Raw genomic sequence first — 25,281 nt, forward strand, 5'->3', positions numbered from 1 at the left:
CCATATCTGGTAGACTCAACCATTTTTCAGGTGGCTGTGAACCAAAGGATTCTATCATCAAAGATTCTCTCACTTCTGATAACCGATTAGAAAATAACTTGTCATACAAAGTTGACTTATCCTTGTCTATTATTTCCAACCCCAACTCTCTGCGAACCATTGGCCAACCATCCTCACCATATCCATGCAATGATGCAATGACTCTAAATCCACAATTACCATCTGATTCAACATTAACTACATCTTCAATGTATGACCTAATATGATTAGGAAATTGAAGAATGAATTGTGGTTGCTTCTTTGATAATTTGATCTTCTTCGAAGTCTGTGATGGTTGAGATTGCCTTTGTGAAGATTGAGATACCTTATCAACATACTCATGATACGAAGGGTCCCTATAAACATCATATTCTGCTGGTTTTTTCCCTTTCTTCTTCACTCCTCCTTTGGTTTTTATTTTCTCAGGTGGTGGACACAATGGAGTCATTGTTGGGTATGCTAGTTCACATACCCTACTCTTTAATGCCCTTTTCCCAATAACATCTAATGACCTAAATCGTCTTCACAACTCATCCATTGCAGAAGTCATATCCACCTCTGATCCATCATCTTCACCTACCTCTAACTCAACTTCCATAGTTAGTTTCCTCCAATGAACATGAACAACATCAATGGGTATCGGTATACCACCTAGTTTGTATCTTCCTAACTCACAAGCACAAGGTAACCCATAAGATGTTCTAAGAGTACAACCACATATTTGCCTGTTAGTTCCAACATAATCAACTCTCATTAACTCTTCAGCAATACGTCTCAAAGCAGCTCGAGATACGGAACCACGCAAATAACCATAAAAGGGACTTACGTGCGCGTGCTCAACTTCGTAAAAACTCTTTTGAAAAGAAGCTCTAATGTTTCCCAATTGTAACCTCAAGTTGTTATTCATGGCTTCCCAACATTTGACCATGTCACCTATACTGTTTCCTAACATCTGCTTTAACTTCCAATGAGCATATTCAACCCTAAAAATATTGAAAATAACACATAAAAAATACATAGAAATAATATCAGATATAAAAATAACACATACAAAATTATAAGACGTACCGATTAGTCGTTGTGTTACCCAAATGTATCACTCGATTAATCCATACTCCAACATATCTATGCCTATGTGGAGTCAACCATGTGTCTTTCACATAATTAATAAATCCACTATAATCAACACATGCTTGCTCAAGTTGATGCAACCGCTGACCATACTCAACCTCATCACTAGCCCAGACAACTTCCATCCATAATGTGTCTATCATCTTTTGCAGGTCATTCATCACATGTTGTTTGCATTTGGCACCAACATTTTTGTTAATGTGAAATCTACATAATAAATTAATCGAGCTGGGAAACACAACTTCAATTGCTTTCATCAAAGCAAGATCTCTATATGTCAAAATCACTTGTGGACACATGTCTTTCTTCACAAACAACTCTTTTAATTTCTCCAATACCCAGCAAAAATTCTCTGTTTGCTCAGACTCCATATACGCAAATCCAACAGCAAAAGTCAACTCGGTCGATGTCATGCCAACAATTTCAAACAAAGGTTGTCTATATTTGTTTGTCTTGTAGGTGCTATCCATAACTAACACAACCGGAAAAATACTCAATAACTTAACTGAATCAGGATGTGCCCAAAATATCTCTCTCACCACTTCTGAGTCATCCTTTTTTCTACTCCAATAGACATAACATGCATCCTCAATAAGCTTAAACAAATGTTGTATCTCACTCTTATGACCTCTTATCTCTTTTTGTATCACACTCTTATGCTTGTATACTTGCGTAATCCGAGTGACATTCTCAGGATATCGGTCTTGCAAGGAAAGCAATATGTGTCTAGGTGCTACATGTCTCTTTACCAAATCAGCGACATGTTCCTTCTCATATGTGGTCAACCTACCAATAAACGAATGACCTTCTAATATATCAGGTAAACCATGATTATGTAACCCACATTTTACATCAATCCTCCAACCAGATCCATCTTTCGCCTGAGTCGACCTGATTTTAAATGGGCATCCACATTTCTTGGACGCACTTTGGATACCACTATCACTAATCTTGTGTTTCCCACCTTTATCACAACCAAATATTATTTTGTTACTTCTCTCTCTCTTCCCCATTTCAGTATCTACACATATTTGGGGAAGATTTTTCATTCCTGCTAAATAAAAAAAATTAAAAAAAATTAAAAAAAAAAGCGAACCGGAACACTTCATGAAAGAGTTCCGGAACACATATAATACAAACCGGAACACTTCTCCAAAGAGTTCCGGTATGTATAAATTTGTTCACCGGAACTCTTTCAAGAAGTGTTCCGGTTTTGTAAATTTTTTCTGATTTAACCGGAACTCTTTCATGAAGTGTTCCGATTCATTGATTTGTGTGTTCCGGATTTCATTCTTGAAGTCTTCCGGTTTGGGAAAAATACATACCGGAAGTCTTTTTGCAGGAGTTCCGGTGCGAGGGGTGTGAAAGTGTAATTTCTGAAATTTTCAACTGAATGGTAAAAATGAAATGGTAAATTGGTTAAAACCAATTAAGAGTAGAATGAGAATTTTTAAAATTTTGTAGGGGTATGAGGCTAACCGTAGAGTATAAGGTAAAATTTTCTTGAAACGGTAATGGAATAAAATCGTTAGGGCCTTAGACCCCAAACCCGGTCCAATGTACAGCTATTACAAATCCAATCTGGGAAACAAATTCACATGCTAAAAACAAGAACATGCTTTTCCAACAAGCCACGGCAGCAATCAACAATGCAAAAACGATCCTCTTTGTCACTCTCATTTCAATAGTTATCGTGAAGAGACGTTCATAGATCTAAACCAAAGGGAAGAAAAAAATCGCTTATGTAAATAAATTGAAATAGTAACACGATTCGCATCTTCAATATCACAGATTAATGTTTTGGATTGTGTTCATCCGCATCATCGTGTTCATCGCTCCTTCCCCCGTCGCCACTCTCGTTCGAATCACCCATTACTAATTCACAACCCGAACAAACACGAGGAAGCGATTCGCGTAGGAAAGGAGAAATAAGAAACGCTTATGAAGAAAAAATCAAGGCTTACGACCGCTACGGCGTCGCGCTCGACCTTCCTCGGCGGCGGGAGGAAAACCGATCTGAAATCGTGTCCATCACCTTCATACGTGGACATAAGCTCGATGTTGTTCACAGTTCGATCACCGGATCCAAGAATCCTCAACCAAATCACGTTGACGAAGGTGAGACGAAGTCGTGGGTTCTCAATCGTTTTGTATCAAGTAGAGACGTGGAAACACGAAGCCACATTGAAAAGTTATGATAAATTGGAGCAACTTAGCGGTTCGGCTCTGACGCGGTGGCTCGATGCTGACACTCCACAGGTACTGAGTTCTATGTCTTCTTAGTGTAGCTTCCGCCGCGATGTATGCTCCTCATCTTCTTGGATTTTTCTTCTACTTAGTGTGATACATATGTCCTCCGGTGAAACTCTTCAGGGATATTGCGCTTGATGGACAACAACACTGCGGGAGAATCCAATTGTGGAGTGTGAATCCTGGACCGTTATGTAACAACTCTGACTCGACGTGAAAAAAGTCTCTTCTGATGCGGTGGCTCGACGGCAATGGCTCCAACAGGTATCTCGCTTCCTCTTTAGATTGTCTTCTTCTCTCTTGTGATGCTACTGCCGCTTCTTCTCCTTTCGTGCAAGATTTCCGAATTTGGATGAGTTCTTGATACTCTGCAATGGATTGTGGCGATTGTTGCAGATTGCGGAATGAGACTTCCAAGTTTCATAATGGAGATTGGTCGTGAAGAGTGAAGATGCAGAGATTTGGAGAGTGAAGAATGAGGTAGCAACCACCTGAGGATTGAGTCAAGAGATAAATATATATAGGCCTTTATCTTTTGGTTAGGATCCGGTAAAAACTCACATGAAATTCAAGTGAAATTAGAAGTTAGTTTGGAATGCACCTCACATGAATAAGTTAGTTAGAAATTTAGTTTTAGATTCTGTTAGAAATTCCACTTGTGAAAAATGAAATCGGTTGGTTCTGTTATTTTGTTAGAACTTGGAATTTAAAATGAAAATGGAAGTTGCTTATTTGTGTTAGATGGTTTGAGATTCAATTGCGAATTCTATTAGGAAGTTAGTGACATTCAAACTCAAATGAAATGAAAGTGAAATGAAATTCTAAATGAAAATGAAATTGAAATTGAGTTATATTTCTGTTATGAAATGCAAATTCACAATGGAGTGAACTTTACTGCGTTTTCTGTTAACTAGAAATTATGTTATAGGTTAGTTTTAACTTCAGTTAAGACAGCAATGAAATTCAAATGAAATGTGAGCGAAATGTATGAAATTATAAAATGACTTTTGCTGTCATGAAAAAATCTGTTAAGTAGTTATAGTGAGAAATGAAAAATTCTGTCATAGGTCTATTAATGAAGCTAGTAGAGTTTACTTATGCAAATCTGGAATTCTGTTAATCAATTTGGAGTGTTTCTGCAGGTTGTTTACTACCCTCGTCGTGCACTACTGTTGTGAACTAATTACGCAGGCAGCTATTGCTACTAAATGTGGTAATTTTTGTTTATTGCTAATATTTATCGATTTTGCTCGTGACGTGGCGATGTTAAGCTGAAGAATTTCATGCTATTAAGTTCCACTATTTGTTAGATTCAGTTGTTGATGTTACTCTTAGTCTGCTACTGGTGCATTCTTTGATGTCATGCTCTTGGGTGGTTTCCTTCAATGATAGGTTAGGAACTATTGGAATATTACTCACTCCAATGCTTAGTTATCATGAACTGATTTGGAATTCATATGAACTTATGTTCTAATGCCTTGGTGAAAATGGGTTAACTACTTGTGACTAAAACTGCATATTATTTTGTTGAAAATGGTTAGGTTTTGGTCGGGCTTGCTTTTGTGAAATAGTTGGTGGCGCATTAATCTGGCACATATCGTTGTTGCAGGACTTATGCTTGGTGTGGTGATGAAAGATGTGGCTAGGAAAGACTTAAATGGTCTAAAGTAAAAAGATGAAGAACTTGTGATCTTTTACTTCTAGTATAACTTTTAAGTATATTTTGTAATGACCAGGCCCGGCCCTGTGGGGTGCGAGAAGTGCTACCGCACGGCACAGGGCCTCCGATTTTTTAGGGTCTCGAATTTGATAGATAGGGTCAATATAAATATAATACTAACGAAAATATATATCACTAATTCTATTTTAATATATTATTATAGTGTAGTTGAGGGGCGGTTGTTTTATTTTGGTACTAATACAACCTGGGTTCGATTCCTTATAAAAAAATGCCACCACGTTTTTAAATTTAATTTAATGTTGCAATTAATTTAATAAATATTTTCTTTTATTAATATATTGAAGCATATCCTATCCATTAACCTATAATCTAAATAAATTACATTTAAATTTATTTAATATCACAATTAATCTAATCAATTGTTTTTTTATTAATATATTTTATAGATCTATAAATTTTTTTGAGATGTAAGTTTGGAAATATTTATATTTTTGTATCATTGTGAATCACTACATTAATAAATTTGAAATAATAGTTGTGAGACTTTAAAATTTTATAATTTTATATTGTTGATTGTTTACTAAATAAAACACTTCATTATTAATATTATGGAAATTGTTTAAAGAATTTTTTTCTTTTATTAAATGGTATGAATTTTTTTTATAAATCGAAGATGGTAAGAGAAGAAAATCGCGAATAACTAAACTTTGATAAATCAAATTTCTACATAGTATTTTTTATTATTTTTGTCTCTATATTTAATTTTATTTATAATTAAATAAAATATATATATTGTAATTTATTATGTTTTTATCTATTAAATATTTAATTTTAAAATAGAATATGACCTCCAAATTGATTGGAACAGCCTTGGTAATGACTTATAACTTTGTATGGCTGGCCTTATAAGGGTGACTTGTATAATTAATGGAACAATTTCCTTCTTTATTCAGATAGTCTTGCATTAAAAGAATGTGGCATGGAATTGAAACTGTTTAGATTATGGCGTGATGTTAGAAATTATAAATGAGTATGCTATCATGAAGCAAACTAATGTATGCCGATTGGAGCAAAAACCTGACAATTGAGGTAGCCATGCTAGGTGCGTGTAAACCTGTATGAATTATTGAGACTTGTATTTGTAATGTTAAATGGTAATGCTGCCAATGCGATATTACTGTTGATGTTTGTGCGATCTAGGCGCGAATCAGGAGGTCGGTGAAGACATACAAGAATCATGATAAAGTAAAATGAGATGGCTTGTGGATAATGTAAATTAAGATGTAATAAGTTTGCAAGACAAGTTGCTTCTTGCCTCCATGTTCCATTAAACAAATGAAACATTCCCATCAAATCAAAGTTTGAATTCAAAATGTGTATTATGAACAAAAATACTATAAGTGTGCAGATGGAAATTAAAATGTTATAGATTAAACGGAACCATTAATGACGCGAGTACATGACTGCAACAATGTCTAGCATCAACTAAACCAAGGCCAAATATTGTACCACAAGGAATAAATAACTTGTTGTTTGAATTAGGGTTTTGAATCATATGATTAAGAACAAAAAAACGGCCCTGGTAATGACTTATAACTTTGTATGGCTGGCCTTATAAGGGTGACTTGTATAATTAATGGAACAATTTCCTTCTTTATTCAGATAGTCTTGCATTAAAAGAATGTGGCATGGAATTGAAACTGTTTAGATTATGGCGTGATGTTAGAAATTATAAATGAGTATGCTATCATGAAGCAAACTAATGTATGCCGATTGGAGCAAAAACCTGACAATTGAGGTAGCAATGCTAGGAATCATTATGACCATATGAAAGTACATGTGCGTGTAAACCTGTATGAATTATTGAGAATTGTATTTGTAATGTTAAATGGTAATGCTGCCAATGCGATATTACTTTTGATGTTTGTGCGATCTAGGCGCGAATCGGGAGGTCGGTGAAGACATACAAGAATCATGATAAAGTAAAATGAGATGGCTTGTGGATAATGTAAATTAAGATGTAATAAATTTGCAAGACAAGTTGCTTCTTGCCTCCATGTTCCATTAAACAAATGAAACATTCCCATCAAATCAAAGTTTGAATTCAAAATGTGTATTATGAACAAAAATACTATAAGTGTGCAGATGGAAATTAAAATGTTATAGATTAAACGGAACCATTAATGACGCGAGTACATGACCGCAACAATGTCTAGCATCAACTAGACCAAGGCCAAATATTGTACCACAAGGAATAAATAACTTGTTGCTTGAATTAGGGTTTTGAATCATATGATTAAGAACAAAAAAACAAACATTAAACTTCATAAGCATGCTTAAATCAGAGCCCCTTAAAGATAAGATTTCACAGGCCATAATTCCCATAGTAGTCAAGCATAACTAGCTAGGGATTTTTTGCAAATTAAATCCACAAAACAAACCACATGGGCAAGCCATGGTGAGCCAAGCAAACAAGGAACCCTTAATGATATGAGCCAAACAAATCAAGCCAATGATGAAATTAGGGTTCTAACGACCCAAAACAAAAGGATGCCTACAGTCAAGAACTTAAAGTTTTGAATGCATGAATGAATCAAAATCCAAGAGCATGCAATTAGGGTTTGTATTCCGTATGATGATCAATTATTCAATCCTTAAACAAAACCCTAGTTTGAATTAACCATGAGCTTTGAGTCTACGATGTTTTGCATTAAGATGAATGCATGACGTGTATGAATGAATGCAGATGAACCTCAAGTCATAGGTCAGATGAAAAGTGATAAGGGGAGGGCAAATTTTGGGGTACGACAGGTAGGGAGTTGGGCCCGGTAAGTTAAGGACCAGAGGAGTCACAGAAGTCTTCCGATTGTCATAAGTAATCTATATAGGCTCAAATTCGGTGAACTGAGGAACTATGACATTCACTTCGTTGTTACTAGTGACCATATTGACCTGATTATAATCTTTGGCTTGGTAGGCTATAATATAACCTTGGTCCATTTAATCGTGGAGATCCATTACAATAGTTAGGCATCCTTGAGAGTTTCTGGAACAAACCCTGCAAGAGGCGTAGTTATGTGAAGGCACAAAACCATTCTTGCTATATCTGGCGTGTTTCTTTACTAAGTTCTCGTCCAACAACCGTACATCATAGATCCAGAAACTGCCTGGGCAACCATATACCATGTTAACTGAGGTTGAACCGTGTTACGGTAGATGATTAACTTGAACATTGAGGTTTATGTCCTTAAATGAAAGGATACCCCTCTTGATGAGCCTCTGAATATCTGACTTTAGACCAAAATAGTTTTCAATGCTATGTCCTGGTGCCCCTTGATTGTAGGCACAAAATTGATCTACCTTGTACCAATTGGGAAGGTCCTTTGGCACGAGTGGTGGAGACCTTGTCTAGACATGATTTTTAACTAGCAGTGCAGGAAACAATTCTGCATAGGACATTGGGATATAATCAAACCGTGGCCTTTTTTGAATACGATTTTGATTGTTGAATTGAGAGCGAACCTGTTGTGGAGTCTGTTGATGTTGTTGATTTGATGGTTGTTATTGAACATGTTATTGTTGTTGATGCTGTTGAGGATACTGTTGTTGATGTTGATACGAGAATTGTGTAAAGACAAAGTGTCATACAACATACGATATCAAGTTTCGATGATGACAAAAGACCATCATGCACATCTACGAACAAATGCAACACATTACCCACAATATCCTTTTCCACATCATTCTAAATCTACCGTAATCATTAAAAACATGTAGACAAAGTGTGATCATGACTAAATACATAAAGAATCACTAATCAAAGTTTCTCTGCAGATTTGAATGCTTTGAGTCGACCATAGGGGTCAGCTCAAAGCTCACGGGTCAGCGCAAAGCCCTGCATAAACTGAAGGGAGTCAGCGCAAAGCTGCATGCGTCGACGCATGGGGTCAGCGCATAGCTCACGGGTCGGCGCATAAACCCCTTGAGTCGACCACACGTTGGCGCATGGCAAAATGATGTTATCCACGGGTCAGCGCATAAAACGTTTGAGTCGACGCATAGGGTCGACGCATGCCCCACGGGTCAGCACACGCCGACCTATGGTCGACCGCTCGCGCGCTATCTCAGTTTTCTGATTTATTTCAAATTTTTGAAATACTGTTATGTTTGTTTGATTTTGTCTGCTGCTATATATAGAAGTCAAAACACTTCTATTAACCAATTTTTGCTATTTTTAGTTCAAGTGTTCAAGGAAACAAGAAAGAGTGAAAAAGTTGTCAAAGATTCATCATCTTCATCTTCAACAGTCCACAATACATCAACTGCACACAATAACGTTTGATGTGATTCGTGATAACTTGAAGGTGATAAGGTTCGAAGTTGCGATTGAAGAATCGGGTTCGAGTTGAAGTCTTGGCAGGTTCTTTCTTGAATAAAACCATTAGGGTTTTATCCTCCAATACAAGTTTGCGTTTGGGGGTTTTTTTTGGACGAATCGCTTTATCAATATTCAGCCGAGCGAAGGTGATTGAGAAGAGGAAGTCTTCGTCAGTCTAGTAGCGGTTTCGGTGGCATTGAAGTGAAGGATTCGGGTTCGACTCGTTGTGTTTGAGATCAGCCGGGCCGAGGGTTTGAAGAACGGAAGATTCTTCAACAAAGGGGCTGGAATCGGAGGTCTAGCAACAACGATCGAAGGTCTTGATTCATCTTGAATCAAGGAGCAAGGATAGGAAGCATCATTCAACACATTGAAAATTCTGTGTTTACTTGCGTTGCAATCCTTGTATAAACGGTTAAAGTTCACAGGTGATATTTAATTAAATCATCTCAATTCTAATTTTAGAATTGAGGGCAGACGTACCCCGAAGCGAGGACGGCGGGGGAATTGCCTCATCAAATCTCTGTCTCCTTTAACTTTCTGCATAATTTGTTTTTCAGCTTAAAATTTAAGTGATTTTAGCTCAAGCAATTTTTTAACAAACTTTGATATAAGTTGAGTAAGTGATTAAAACAGCTGTTGTAATACTAAGTACAATAACAAATTGTACTAGGATAAATTGACTTACTTACTCAACTCAAATATCACTTGGAGTGCTTATGCACACCAAGTGTTTGTAAAATTGCCTAAGCCAAAGTTGCCTTAAGTTTGCACTGAGTTTTACTCTGGTATTTTGGTTCATTGGAACTAGGCTTGCTAGTGAGTGAACTCTATCATTGATTGTGCAACTAGTTAGTGAATTGTATCTCGTTTTATCTCTTATCCATTAGCTTAACGCATATCCGGTTTTCCAATAACGGTTCGCTTTTTAGACTAAATTTTCCTCGGTCGCTTCCGCACCTAAAACAATTTTAAAACCAATTTTACTTTTAAATTGGTAGCGCCGACTCAAGTTTTTAACTGGGATCTATTCAACCCCCCTTCTAGATCCGTGCCATAGTCTAACAAGTGGTATCAGGAGCTCCGGTTCACTCCGTGCTTCAAAATACAACGTTGATAGAAAATGGCTAACGAACCTAAAGGGGCTTACAATAGAGCTCCCGTTTTCAATGGTGAAAATTATAGTTATTGGAAAGACTGTATGCGGGTGCACATAAATTCCATAGATAGAAAAATATGGAATGTTATTCTCAATGGTCCAATTGAAATAACCATGACCAATGAGAATAATGAAATAGTGCCTAAGCCCGAAGCACAATGGACCGATGATGATGAAAAGAAATACAACTATGATTGGAAAGCCAAAAACATCTTAATCTCCTCATTAGGGGTAGACGAATACTATCGTGTATCCCATTGTCCTACTGCTAAGGCCATGTGGGATTCACTTCAAATTTCCCATGAGGGGACGAACGACGTTAAACTGGCTAGAATCAATACACTAACGCAAGAGTTTGATCTCTTTTTCATGGAGCAAGGGGAAACCATTGCCGACATGCAAAAGAGATTCACTCATCTAATCAATCGATTACATTCACTAGGTAAACCTATTTCCAATGATGTTGCCACTAATAAAATCTTAAGATGTCTTAACAGGGAATGGCAGCCGAAAGTGACCGCCATCAAAGAGGCAAACGATCTTACCATATTGGACCTGACAACATTGTTCGGCAAACTACAAGAGCACGAACAAGTTCTATTAAGCTTGGAACAACATGAAAAGAAAGATAAGAAAGACAAAGCCAAGGTGAGCGAAAAGAAATCAATAGCTCTAAAGACTTCCTCCTCAAAGTCTCAAGCAAAAGAGCAAAGTGATTATTCATCGAGTGACGAAGAAGAAGAGGACAAGAGTGAAGATATGGGGCTGTTCGTCAAACGCTACAACCGTTACGTGAGAAAGAACGGCATCTAACATTCCGAGAAGAACTTAGTTAACTTCCGGAAGCAATCTAGGTTCTCCAAAAATGATGACTCCAAAAGAAAAACAACTAGAGGGTCGTGCTACAAGTGTGGAAAGCCGGGTCACTACAAACCGGACTGTCCGATGAACAAAAAGACAAAAGAAAAAGATTCATACAAATCACATAAGAAACCATCAAAACCAAGGAGGGCATACATTGCTTGGGAAAGCGATAGCGACTCCTCCGATGATGAAAGCTCCAGTGATGAAGATGAAAATGCAAATCTATGTCTCTCTGCTCATCAAAAGAATAAGAAGAAACAGGTACGACATGCTAAATATGAAAATTCCTCTAGTATGTCTCATCATGAATTGCAAAATGTTTTTGAAACTTTACACTGTGAAGCAAAAGAGGCCTTTGAAAGGCTTGCCTCAAATAAGAATTTTTTTTCTCATTTAGAACAAAAAATTCAAGAATCCGAAAGGAAACTTGAGGCACTTAAGGCTTCTATAGTGGAAAGCACAAAAACTAGTTATGAGGATCTTAAAAGTAGAATGATGAACTTTGGGTGCGAGACTTGTTACATTTGGCAAAGTGAAGTAAGGAACCTAAAAGCCAAACTTGACAAGGCTCTTGAGCCCAAGATTACTTTTGCTATTGATAAATCAAATTTTCGAACAAGTATGGTTAATCCATATCAAAAATACAAATATGTTATAAAGGATGAAGATAGCAAAAGTAATCAAAATGAAAAATTCTCTTGTCTTTATTGTTGCAAGAAAGGTCATTCCATTGCTAAGTGTAGATTTAGGAGATTTCTGGTCCCTAAAGGCATTTATCAATGGGTGCCCAAATGCAACCATCTTGTTCCTCACCACTCAGGACCCAATAAGCCATTGGGTACCTTCTTTTGTTAATTATCTTATCACAGGTACAATGCCTCGAGACTACCGAGAGAAGATGGGTTCTCGACAGTGGATGCTCAAGGCATATGTCAGGAGACATATCTCTCTTCATTGACTTCGTGGCTAAGAAGAAGGGATATGTAACTTATGGTGACAACAACCGAGGAGCAATACTTGGTAAAGGTAGTGTAGGTAACCCCTCTTCCACTACTATTTCTGACGTATTGCTTGTCGAAGGTCTTAAACACAACCTACTTAGCATCAGTCAGTTATGTGACAAAGGATACAATGTATCGTTTTCAAAAGATTGTTGCAAAATTGTGCATACTGATGATAAGAAGAGCATGTTTAATGGTCTTCGTGTGAACAATGTCTATATGCTTGACTTAAATGTAGTATCGTTAACAAGGGACAAATGCCTTGTAACAATGAGTGAAGACTCATGGTTATGGCATAGGCGTTTAGCACATGTTAACTTTGACTTACTTAACAAAATAGTCTCAAAAGATCTAGTCCTAGGTCTCCCCAAAATTAAGTTCACTAAGGATCACCTTTGTGATGCTTGTCAAAAGGGGAAGCAAACGAGGATCTCTTTTAAATCCAAAAACATCGTTTCAACAACGAGACCTCTCGAGCTTCTCCATATGGATTTATTTGGGCCATCTAGGATTAAAAGTCTAGGAGGAAACTATTACGGTTTCGTAATAGTGGACGACTTTTCTCGATTCTGTTGGACTATTTTCTTAGTAAGTAAGAGTGACACATTCGCCGCCTTTGAACGATTTGCTAAGCTTTCCCAAAATAAACTAAATACAAACATTGTTGCAATTAGGAGCGATCATGGAGGTGAATTTGAAAATCACTTATTTGAAGAATATTGCGGTAACCATGGTATTGATCATAACTTCTCCGCTCCTCGTACTCCTCAACAAAATGGGGTTGTGGAGCGTAAAAATCGAATTTTGGAAGAATTGGGAAGAACAATGATCAATGAAAGTGGCTTACCAAAATATTTTTGGGCTGACGCCATTAGTACGGCTTGTTACGTTTTGAATAGGGTGCTCATTCGCTCCATTCTAAACAAAACACCGTATGAACTTTTAAAAGGGCGAAAGCCAAATGTTTCTCACCTACATGTCTTTGGTTGCAAATGTTTTGTATTGAACAATGGAAAGGAAAGCTTAGGGAAATTCGATTCCAAGGCCGACGAAGGTATCTTCCTCGGATACTCTCAATCTAGCAAAGCATATAGAATATACAACAAGCGACTACTTACTGTAGAAGAGTCTGTACACGTTACTTTTGATGAATCCAATCCGAGAAACGTCGGAAAGGGTAGTGTTTTTCATGGTGCAGGTACATCTACCAAAGACATACTCAATGGTGGCGAGCCGGGGATTGATCAACCCTGTAGCGGTGTATTCGTCGCTATATGATTTATCGATTAAACCATAAGCAAAGCATACAATGATTTTCGAGTCGCCACCGCACTTTTATTTATCCAAAGGACTGGCTAAAAAGCGAACAAAAGCCTAAGAAGTTTTACACGTAGAAAACTAATAAAAAGATCAGAGAGTCTGGGTAAGGGGTAAATTACGCAATGGGAAGGTGTTAGGCACCCACTACGTCCTAGGTACTCCTAGGGAGCCCTTTTCACACTTGTTGTACTAAATTGTTATTTGTTATGACATAAGTATTGTGCAAACATGATTGGGATGATGAGAAAAGAATATACAATTTTATTATTGGGTTTGAACGGATGAACCCGCTGCCTACGTACCTTCCATCAAAGGTAAGGATCAAAACGCCGTAGTTCGGCTGAAAGATTTCCAAAAGGTTGGTGGATTCAATTTTAAACAATAGCACTGAGGCTTTTCATTATCAATGGGAGAAAACTCGACCAAGACCAACATCCACCATGTGAGGATAGCTTCGACGCACTAGAGGGGTTAACCCTGTTTTTAGTACGGAAGTCTTACTGTCGACTCACTAAGGATAGGCAAGATTTACATCAACCACAAAGATAATTGAAACCTATGGCTAATGCATGAAAAGATTAACAATGGACAAAGCCAAAACAAGTGAATGAGTGAAGTTAATTGATTGTGATTATGAAAGTGAAGTCAAAGTATGATTAAGATTGATTTGAAAGAAGTATTATGAAAATGGAGTTTGAAAAAGTCAAGGACTTGGGTCCAGGTTTTTAGTTTGGAAAACATGAAGAAGTTTGCACAATATCTATGTCAAGTTTGAAAATTGAAGTGTGAAAAGGTTTAGGACATAATGAGGATGAATGGATGGATATGGATTGTAAAACTTCTTAGAAGGTTCACTTCTTGAAATCATATGGGAGATGATTCAAGTGTGTCCTTTGGAATAAGCAATAGGTAATAATAATGTAAACAAACAGGTGATACCGGATGCCACTCAATGGTCTTACTCCAATCTCACAAACAAAAAGCAAAAAGCGGACACCGGATACCACTCAATGGATTTATACCGCGATCCTAAAACAAAACTGGATATCAGAGGCCACTCAATGGACTTATACTAATCTCCTAAAACAAAATGAAACTTGGATACCGGATGCCAATCTGTCTGGACTTATACCAATATCCAACATATGATCATAGGAAAGCAAATGCCAACTTGCAGGGACTTACAATTGCATCCTCACATACAATCAAACAAATGCAAAACATGGATGTCAGATGCCAATCTGTCTGGGCTTACTCTAACATCCACAGTATGGTCCTAGGAATACAAATGCCAACTTGCAGGGACTTACAATTGCATCCTCACATACAATCAAACAAGTGCATCAAGCAAAGATAAGATGAGTGGCCAAGGTAATGGTCTCATACTCACTTCCATATCATAGGAGCAATGGCCAATGGATGGTCTTACAATTGTCCTCAATGGGTAAACAATAATGATAATGTCACAAAGACAAATGAGATGATTATGCATCAATGAGCAATAAATGATGGTAAATGCATAGAGCATACAAGCAAACATGTGTATATAAAACAACAATCAATCAATGAAAGCATTCAGCACACACTATCACCAAACAAGGAGGCTCATACAAAAGGGTTAGGCATTGAAGCCAACTGGAATAGGGTCACAGGTGCTCTTAACCTTGCCATTGAGGGGCTAAGGTGAAGCAGATGAAAGGATATGAGGGGTGTGCCTCATTGCTCTTATCTCTGGTCAGAGAGAGCATTTGAATATCAGAAGGTGTGGGAGTTCAGAAAGTAGGAACTCTTTCCACAGATTATTGACTCGATAGATCTTGGGTTTTTATCTCAATGCTTCAACCATATAATGGGAGCAAAGAGAGGACACACTGAATAGTGGGGGATAGACTGCTTATCCCTACCTTCCACCAATTGCCTCAAATGAGGACTTTTCCTGCTTGGGACAATTTTAAACACACACAGGCATTGCCTCTTAAGGAGGACTTCAGACAGTTTGCCCGGTCAAATAACAGACCGGGACTCCAGACTACATGAAGAAGAAAGGTTTATACCTCAAAGCAAATGCTAAATAGCAAAGCAAGCAAGTTCAAAGAACTTAAGCAACTAAAGTACCTGAAAAAGGCAAACCAATTAGTAAACAGTTCAACAAAAGGAAATGAACCAATAGTCAACCACAGAGGGACCAATTGTGCAAGGCACAAAGACTCAAGTTACATGAGTCAACCTACAAAACAAGGGTTAGCACGTGATATATGATCCAACTCAATCAAATATGAATGGTCTTTGAGGCATTGGTGCTTAACCTGAAACAATAGCTCAAATGTAAGCTCAAAAGACCACTAGGACTAGCCTAGGGTCAAAGGTGAAAGAAAAAAGTCAAACAGCAAAGAAAAGTCAACCCAATTCATGTTCAAACATTTAAGAAGCAATCTCAATTGGATTCATAATCAAATCATGCATCATTGTCATTTCATACACAAAAGAATGCAAAGCATGGCAGGAGAAGCACACAAAAGTCAACAGAATGACTTGCATCAAAAGTCAACCCAAACAATCTCAAAAATTATCAAATAAATCACATTCAATCCTAACACCTAGCATGGCAAGCATGTCAAATTTCATTGCATTTGGATGAGAGGAAGGCAGTCAATTAAAATCATGAAGTCAAACCAAATTCAAATAAGCACAATGAAGGTCAACAAGCATGGGTCAACTTCAAAAAATCATATCAATTTGAAAACAGAAGAGAAATGAATGAGATTAACACCAATGCAAAAGGTCAAGATGTCTAGTTATCACATATGAAATTTCATGGTCATACAATAAGATTTGAGAATTTCACAAAAGATTTGGCAATGTGTATCACATAAAGTCCACAAATGACTAAGCATGGAAGAAAATTCACAATCAAATGGAAAACAGCATGATTAATTCCAAGAAAATTCATACACAAACTAGACATGTGATAGATCATTCATGCAAAATTTCAAGTGATTTGGAGGCCAGGAAGTATATGAACAAAAATCAAGAAGATGCACATCATTGGTGTGACACAAATTGTCACACCCTAGTTCACAAAATCATAACTAGCAAACCATAAACGATAAATGCACAATCTTTATATGGAAATGAAGGTGAGCATGTCTAGTTTTACCACAAAAACATTTCAAGCTCATTGGATGCAACATGACAATTTCACAAAAGGAATGGCTAAGGGTGTCAATTATGCATACATGTCAAGAAACTTCATGTCAATTAAAATCCAGTCAACCAAAAAATGATTAAAAATCATAATTAAATACCAGACACACTCATGAACATGATGGAAAAAGTTTCATGATTTTTGGATGAAAATTGAGAGAGAAATGAATTTGTGAACTTGAGTAAATAATTGAAGCAACATGAGCAAATAACATGGAACAATGGTCAAACAATGGTCAACCGATGGCAAACTTGTAATATTGCGCCTCACTAATTGAAGCTATGCGTTTTGGCCCTGCGAAATGAAATGTTTTGATTGGCTCTCAGCCAATGAAACAGTAACCCGGCCAATGGATGAATTTTCTGGGTTTAAGAAGAACCCTAGGGTTTATGCAGTATGGTTTCTCAACATTTTCAAGCAAAATCATGGCAATCAAGCTTCCAACATAGCACACAAATAACATGGCATTGATACGGTTCATGCAAAACAACAACAAACCAAATGCATATGAGTTTTGGGAAAACAAAAACTGGAAACAAGCTGGGGTTTCAACAACAGCAGCATTCTTCACTCAATGTTCATCATCATCAAACCAAACAAAACAAACAACAGCATGGCATTAACACCCAAGTGGCATCCTAACACAAACAGACAGAACATGAATCAATGTGGATTTCTGGGCAGAGTATGAGGGTTTATCACAACAGCAAGCACTCATCACCTTCATTCAACTCGAATTTTTTTCAAGCCCAGAATTTAAAATTAAACATAGCAATGTGTTCATTAAGGCATGGTGAGTAACAATCCAGCATCCATTTTCCATGAAACACAATCAAATGCATGAATCGAGCAGATAAAGTATGAATCATCAAGTTTTGATCATGAACAAAAAGTCCCAGAAATGGATGACCAGCATATCACTAGAAGCATTAGGGCATGGTGAAAGCAAATCCATCATTATTTTTCAGTGTAACACAACATGGAAGTAGAATCGAACAAAAATACATATGACCATCAAACTTATTTCCAGATTTCTTGTGATATGGTTAACCATTTAGCATGATTCAAGTTGTATTGGAACAAGCATGGAAAGAGTTACAAGACACATATCATCATTTAGAGAAATAAGGGATTCGAGATTTTACTTGGATTTGAAGAAATATGTGAATCAGTGATTGTTTGGTGCTGTTGTGCTGAAACAGATGGCCCTTATGCTTGGCAATGTTGAATGCTCGAAGCCTTTTAGCTCAACCATGCTTGAAAGTGCTCAGCTCATGTTTTGCCATTGTTGGAGCTCGAGGGAAACAGAGCAAGAACAAGCTTTACAGTAGGGGAATGGAGGTTCAAAAAGCTTCCAAAAGTTGGTTGGATGATGGAAACATGAAGGAATGTTCAAGTTGTTTGGAGATTTTGAGCAAAAATTGCCAAAGGTCAAAAATGCAAAAGTGAGAGAGTGAGCTTTTTTTCTGATCGTGGCTGCAGTCTGCTGGTTCCTTTTTTTCTGCCAGGCTTGGTTTGTTGTGTTTTTGACAGAAAAAGTGAGATGCAGATAGCAGGGTGAGGTAGTTTTAGGATGAGTGATCAATGGTTTGCTATGTGGCTGTCATGTTTGAAGCCATTGTGTTTTGGACAGAACATTTGAGATGTAAAACAAGGGTGTATGCAGTTGGTTATGTTGGCTTGTGGCTGTTAGCTTCATGACAGAAAGTGAGGCTCTTCATTTTTTGTTTTGGTGCTGTTTGGTGTTGCTGTCATGTGGTGTTGTCTAGTGATGCTTGGCCATGGCAAGAAAAATGAGGGAAAGGCATGTTCTTTCTGTGGTGTTTGACAGAAGAGTTCTTGAAATAAGGATGAGTGAAATTAGGATGAGTGAGTGAAATCCCTTCTGTTGGTTTGTTTGACAGGATTTTTAGATGCAGTGTTTGTGGTTTGTGTTAGGAAATGGTGAGGAAATGCTGTCAAGCCCAGCTCAGTTTGTTATGTTTGGACAGAAAAATAGCAAGGTGAGGGCAAGGTTGGTTCCATGATTTTTTGCTGCAGTGTGGCTTGTTCTCCTGGCTTTGATGACAGGAAAATGAGGAGAATGGTATTTGGCCCAGCCAGTTTTGTTCCTTTTGTCAATTTACAGCAAAATTGGAATATGCAAGATGTATGGTGTGATGACAGAAAATTAGGAATGTAAGTAAGGTGAGTTCTTTTTGAAAATGAGGATGCATCCTCTTGATTTGTCTTGGCCAAAATGGCTTTGTCCTGCTGCCCCTGCTGCTACTGTCCTCCAAGGGACAGAAAATACATCATCCAAAAAATAAGCTGCTATTGAGTCCTGCTTTTGGTGGCAAGGCAATGTCCTTCAATTGTGGTTTTTTCATGCTGCCATTGCTACTATCAGTGACAGAGAATTATGGGCAATCCTGCTGCCTTCTGGTTCTAGGCATGGCTGTAGGATGAATTCCATGAAAACATGTACTTTTTCCAATTTTTAAGCAATTAGGACATGGCTTCTTGTTGGTGCTGGTTAGGCTGCTAATTAGGTTCACAATGACAGAAAAAAATGATGCATAATGCTGCTGTTCTTTTGAGGTACAAGGCATGGTTGTGGAAGCATGGACAAGTATGGTGAAATTGTACCTTTCTTACAATTCAAGCAAACAAGTATAGATTCACATGTGCTGCATAATTTGAGCTTGCAAACACACTTAAAATGATATTTCTGAGCTGTCCCAATTGGCCAAATGTTGAAAAAATGTTTATATCAAAAAGTCAACTCTTGGTCAAACTTGCATTTAAATGAAAAATGTCAAAATATGCCATTTTGATTGGTGAAGTTTTGGCTCATGAAATTTATATTTTTGGAAAGAGGGGATCAAATGTGACTTGTAGGAAAAAACCCCACCAAAATTGGCCAAACGGTTTGAGAGATATGGCCTTTTGAAGTTCAAGATTTTCTGAAATCGATTCGATCATAACTTGCCAACCACACATGGGAATTGAGAGTTCTTGGACTTTTTGGAAATGGGAGAACAAGATCTTCAACTTTCATGTTGGGCAAAAATTCATTTGAAGCTTGTATCATGATGTAAGTTGAGGATCAAGACTTTCCATTTTTGGTAAGTTTCAGTTACAGGTCCAGTTTCCATTTCTGGAAATTTTCTGTTTGACTTCAAATTCTTCCATGATGAGGTTGGACATGACATATGAGGCTTGTATAGACATGAATGAACTCCTTCAAATCAATTCCGTCCATCAAATCACTGATTAAATGGCCAGTTGACCAAGTTTGACTTTCTGTTGACTTTTCTAGGGTTTTGCATGATTGAACCACTTCTGATGAATTCCAAACCTTAATTCCTTGAGACCTTGATTTCCAATGATGTCCCAAGTTGTGTGAACTCTTGATTATTGGTCATGGTGCCCAAATTCTGCAAGAATGGCCATCATCCATTGCTTTGACTGACTGTTGACTGTCTTTGACCTAATTGCTGATAATTGCTTCAACTGCAAGCAACAAGGTTAGACTGACAATATTTTTGTACTTTTTGAATGATAAACATATGAAAAGCAAAGATATACAAATGCAAAGTATGCTTGGTGATCAAGAACCACACTCACCAAGCAATCTACCCACTAGGGGGGAACTAGGGCATGCAATGATCCTTGAGGCTATGATATGAGATGATATGGGCCATGAGGGATCTTAGGGCCAAAATTGGGGTCTTACAGATGCCCCTATTTAAGGTCATGCTAGCCGGAGAAGTGAAGTTTAGAAATCTTCATCTCGACGCGGTAGAATGGGCTTAAATAACAGTAATGAGACAAATTTTGGTCCCTAAGAGACCTCATGATGCAAATGTATGTATGCAAAAGACACAAATTCTGTGGGGAATATGGTTAACACAGAAGAAAAGACGATCCTATCGGAGTAATACACTCACCAGGAACAGAGACTCTGACAAGACTTTAGTTGGGGATAAACATCACTGACACAGCGTGAACAAGACACGACTCTGATTAGAAGATAACAGAAAACAGACTGTAGCCCTCACTGGGGAGTGAAGGACTCACACTGGGAAAAGAAATCCAAAGGAAAATAAATCCATTGGAGAGACACAAGCTGACTCCTGGGGAGAAGCAACGGGAAAACTTCACTGAGGAAGCACCAAAGAATGAGGTGTTACCGGTATGAGGGTAACAAAAAATCAGGAAGGAAAACCAAGGATACCGGGTTGTAGGTATGTAACAGGTGACCGACCAAAGACGTGAATTGGTGTGTGTTCCAAAACACTCATCATCCTGAAGAGAGCGAAAGCAAACTTGTTTATAGGATGGATATTTGATTCTGTAAAGAATGCAAATCTTACTCAGTTGGGGAAACAAACAAAGTGTTCGACAAGAGAGTGCATGAGATATATTATCTATAGCCGTCAAAACGTAGATAATGTACTCGCATGGAAAGTTATCCTGAACCGGGTTGTAGGTTGTTTGTAGGATAAAGTCCGAAATCGTGAATTGGTTTGTGTTCCAAAACACTCATCATCCTGAAGAAAGCTAGAACAGCAGACTTGTTTATAGGATGGACATTCGATTCCACAAGGAATACGAATCTGACTAAAGGAAGATTATCCTGAACCGGGTTGTAGGTTGTTTGTAGGATAAAATCCGAAGACGTGAATTGGTTTGTGTTCCAAAACACTCATCACCCTGAAGAAAGCTAGGACAGCAGACTTGTTTATAGGATGGATATTCGATTCTACAAAGAATACGAATCTGACTCTGCGGAGAAAACAATCAAAAGATTGACTCGAGAGTGAACGAGATATAATACCCATTACCGTCAGAACGTGGATAGAATACTTACAAAGGAAGATTATCCTGAACCGGGTTGTAGGTTGTTTATAGGATAAAATCCGAAATCGTGAATTGGTTTGTGTTCCAAGACACTCATCACCCTGAAGAAAGCTAGAACAGCAGACTTGTTTATAGGATGGACATTCGAATCCACAACGGGAAAACGAATCTTACTCGACTGGGGAAGATCAACAAAGGATTCCGACCAAAGAGCGCATGAGACATATTATTCATAGCCGTCAAAACGTGAATAATAACCTCGCATGGAAGATTATCCTTAACCGGGTTGTAGGTTGTTTATAGGATAAAAATCCGAAAAGAAAGGCATCAGGATACCAGAATAGGTATATAATGATGACCAATCAAAAGGAGCAACAGACATTACCGACAAAAGGGTAAATGAAAGGCGATCTGCTGAGGATTCACTGGTGAAAACCAACGATCCAGGGAACACAATCACTGACACAAGGTGAAAGGACCCACTGGGGATAAAATTGCTAGCATACGGCAATTATCCACAAAGGACTTGCGAGGGATATAAGTGCTGATCTGAGCAACTTATCCAAGCAAAGGAAAAATCAACATCAAGAACTAGATGAAGATAACCACAAGGGAAATTGTCATCGGTTGAGATGAACAACAAAGTTAACTCTGCAAGTGGAGAAAACAGGGTTTATGACTACCGGTTTGTAAGTAGAAAAACCGCAAAGATAGGACTTACGACTGCTGGTTTGTAGGCAGAGGGCCAAAAAGGGTGGAGATGACCACAAAATTAGGGTTTACATCTACCGAATACGGGGTAGAAGACCAACAACTCCACGTGGGGATAGAACGAATCACAAATCCGCACGGGAAACCAAAATAGGGTTTATAACAAACCACAAACTGCTGGAGAGCAGGAAAATAGGATTTACAACTACCGACTGTTAGGTAGAAAACCAAAACTCTGGCTGGAGAATAAAAGGTGTATAACCATAAATTCTGTCAAGAAAGCCAGGAAAAGTAGGACTTATAACCACAGGTATGAGGGTAGCGGCCCACAATTACTCCGCTGGGGAACAACCCACTGGGAAGCACAAGACATTTGACAAATAGCCAATTCGGGAATAATCCGAAAAGACAGGCTGAATCAAGACACGTCCTAATGAGGATGTAACTCAAATAGGAACATCCATCCCAATATATGTGTTGGGAGGAAACAGAAGAAACCGTCATCCACGAGGATATATCTCAGTGGGGAACTGCAGAAGGAAAGGCAACATTTTTGCTTATGGGGTTGACTCTATATGGAGAGATTTTGACACCCGACATCTGCTTGGGGAGATCTATAAAGAGATCTATATCACCCGTGCAGGAGAACACGACAAGCAAAAGATACATGGCAAGAAATGCAACATGAATATCTGAATGTTTATGAATATGCATGAATATGCGTGATTTATGTTTGATGAATGCTGACAAAACAGACAACTCCAACACAAACAGGTTCAGGAATCAAAACGTCCGGTATTATACTTCCAGGGGAACAACCAGCTGGAGAGCCAATATGCGGAGATCTTCATGCTGTAAAGCTAAGATCTGCGGGTACTGCTGAAGAAGCAGAGGATCAGAGATATCAGGAAACAAACCAATCAGGGTACAGAAAGTCACAATGGGCAAAGCAGCCACCAAGCCGAATCTGTAGGGGAACAAGAGAAGTCCCAAAGTATCTGCAGGGGATCTCAGTGTCAACTGAGAAACAAAAGGATGCATTGCACAAGCACGAACTGTTGTAGAAGCAAATCCACATAACTCCGCTGGGGAACAACCCACTGAGGGAGAGTGATATCATCCAAATAGAATCTAACTGCATAAGCAACTCTACTGGGGAAAACTGTCGGCTACTCTCTTGGGGAACAACCCACTGAGGGAGGACAGATCAAACAAGTAGATTCTGCAACGAACCACTCTACTTGGGAAAGAATATGCATAGCAAACTGATCACAACAAGTAGATTCTGCAATATAAGCCACTCTACTGGGGATCACAAACAGTCAGGAAATCAATCCGTTCTCTGGATGGTAGAGCCATCATCCGACCATACCGGGGATTGAAGGAGTACTCAACAGGCGAAATTGCCATAACAAATACTCTGCAGACTATCCTGAGAAAAAAGATGGTTGAAAACACTGGGATGTCGACCCAATCAACCGCTGAATAGGAAAATAAATCCTGCTCTGCTGAAGAGAACAAACTCTGATGGAGAGATAGCAACAATTCCGCAGACGACTTCGCCGGGGAAAAGGTAAAGTACCGGGTATCAAACTGCTGACTTACCGAGTCTTCAAAAGAAAACGATCGTGCTGAGGAAACAGACAACTCCGCTGGCAACTGCACTGGGAAGAGTGATAACAACTCTGCTCGCGAATCCGATGGGGATATCAACAACAGCTCTACTCGTGACTGTGCTGAGGAGACAAATAAGGTCTGGGAATGTCGTCCCACTGGAGAAAGTGACGGGGCACCAAGATGACAAACTGTCAACCGCCGAAACTCACAAGGAAACACCCATGCTGGGAAAACTGCTGCTGGAGAAAACGAAGTTTTCAACAACACTCTGCTTGCGACTATACTGGGGGAACAACCCCAACAACAACTCTATTTGAGGAACAACCCCAACAAAGATCTGAAGAAAGAAGATACCACCAAACCAGGAATATGAACCAATGTCCTACCTGTTGGAAATCATGCCACCCTCGGGAGAGCACTGAGATATTCTTGAGTATCCTTTCAATCTTGTGAATGTTCACTTTGTTTAAAACAATTTTTTTGAAAAGTTTTGATTTGTTTAAAACAATGATATTTTATCAATTTAAAACATGCAAAACATTTGTTGAATTGAAACAAATAGGAGTGCAAATAATTGGATAAAAAGCTCAAATTGATTTGATAGAATGGTAGTCTGCAAATGGCAAGACTCCATAGATCTGTACAAATTTGAAATCAGTGATATATATTGGAAGAGGGCTACATTGAACATAATGATCCTTTCTCTACCAATTTGAATCTCGATGTATCCGAAGCTTCGGTTGACGACGAATCGAGAATCTTCTGACGAAATGACGACCGATAAACCAGAAAGTCTTGTCAGGATGCAGTTATTTGCCAAATCCCTAATTTTTGCCTAGATTGCCCCAGGGTGAGGTACTCAATCTAGCGGGATGCAAATATTCTCTTTTTTCAAGTCTCTAATTTTTGCCTGGATTACCCTTGCGGGTTCTCCACCGAGACGCTCATTTTTGCCTAAGCCGCCGTTTCGGGTTTTCGACTTAGCGAGCTATTCTGTTTTTTTTCTTCATTTGCATATACTTTTTTTTTTTTTTTTTTAGGCAAAGTATCTCTTGACTGCATCTGAATTCACAGGACGAG

General features: G+C 38.2%; 1 long non-coding RNA gene across 10 annotated transcripts; it reads left to right on the forward strand.

Moving 5' to 3' along the window:
• The first annotated feature begins 2,726 nt into the window (after positions 1-2,726).
• Positions 2,727-5,292, forward strand: LOC127106142 (uncharacterized). 10 transcript variants are annotated; one of them, XR_007795288.1, is made up of 6 exons: positions 2,736-3,429; positions 3,544-3,684; positions 3,817-3,900; positions 4,563-4,633; positions 4,731-4,812; positions 4,962-5,292. It is a non-coding gene; the product is annotated as an uncharacterized LOC127106142 (long non-coding RNA). The 10 variants fall into 10 exon arrangements; XR_007795287.1 differs by having other exon boundaries at positions 2,733-3,429; positions 3,817-3,969; positions 4,563-4,812; XR_007795289.1 differs by having other exon boundaries at positions 2,733-3,429; positions 3,817-3,958; positions 4,563-4,812.
• Positions 5,293-25,281: the final 19,989 nt, after the last annotated feature.

The sequence above is a fragment of the Lathyrus oleraceus genome, chromosome 7 (assembly GCF_024323335.1).
Source record: "Lathyrus oleraceus cultivar Zhongwan6 chromosome 7, CAAS_Psat_ZW6_1.0, whole genome shotgun sequence".
In the NCBI taxonomy this organism is placed as follows: domain Eukaryota; kingdom Viridiplantae; phylum Streptophyta; class Magnoliopsida; order Fabales; family Fabaceae; genus Lathyrus; species Lathyrus oleraceus.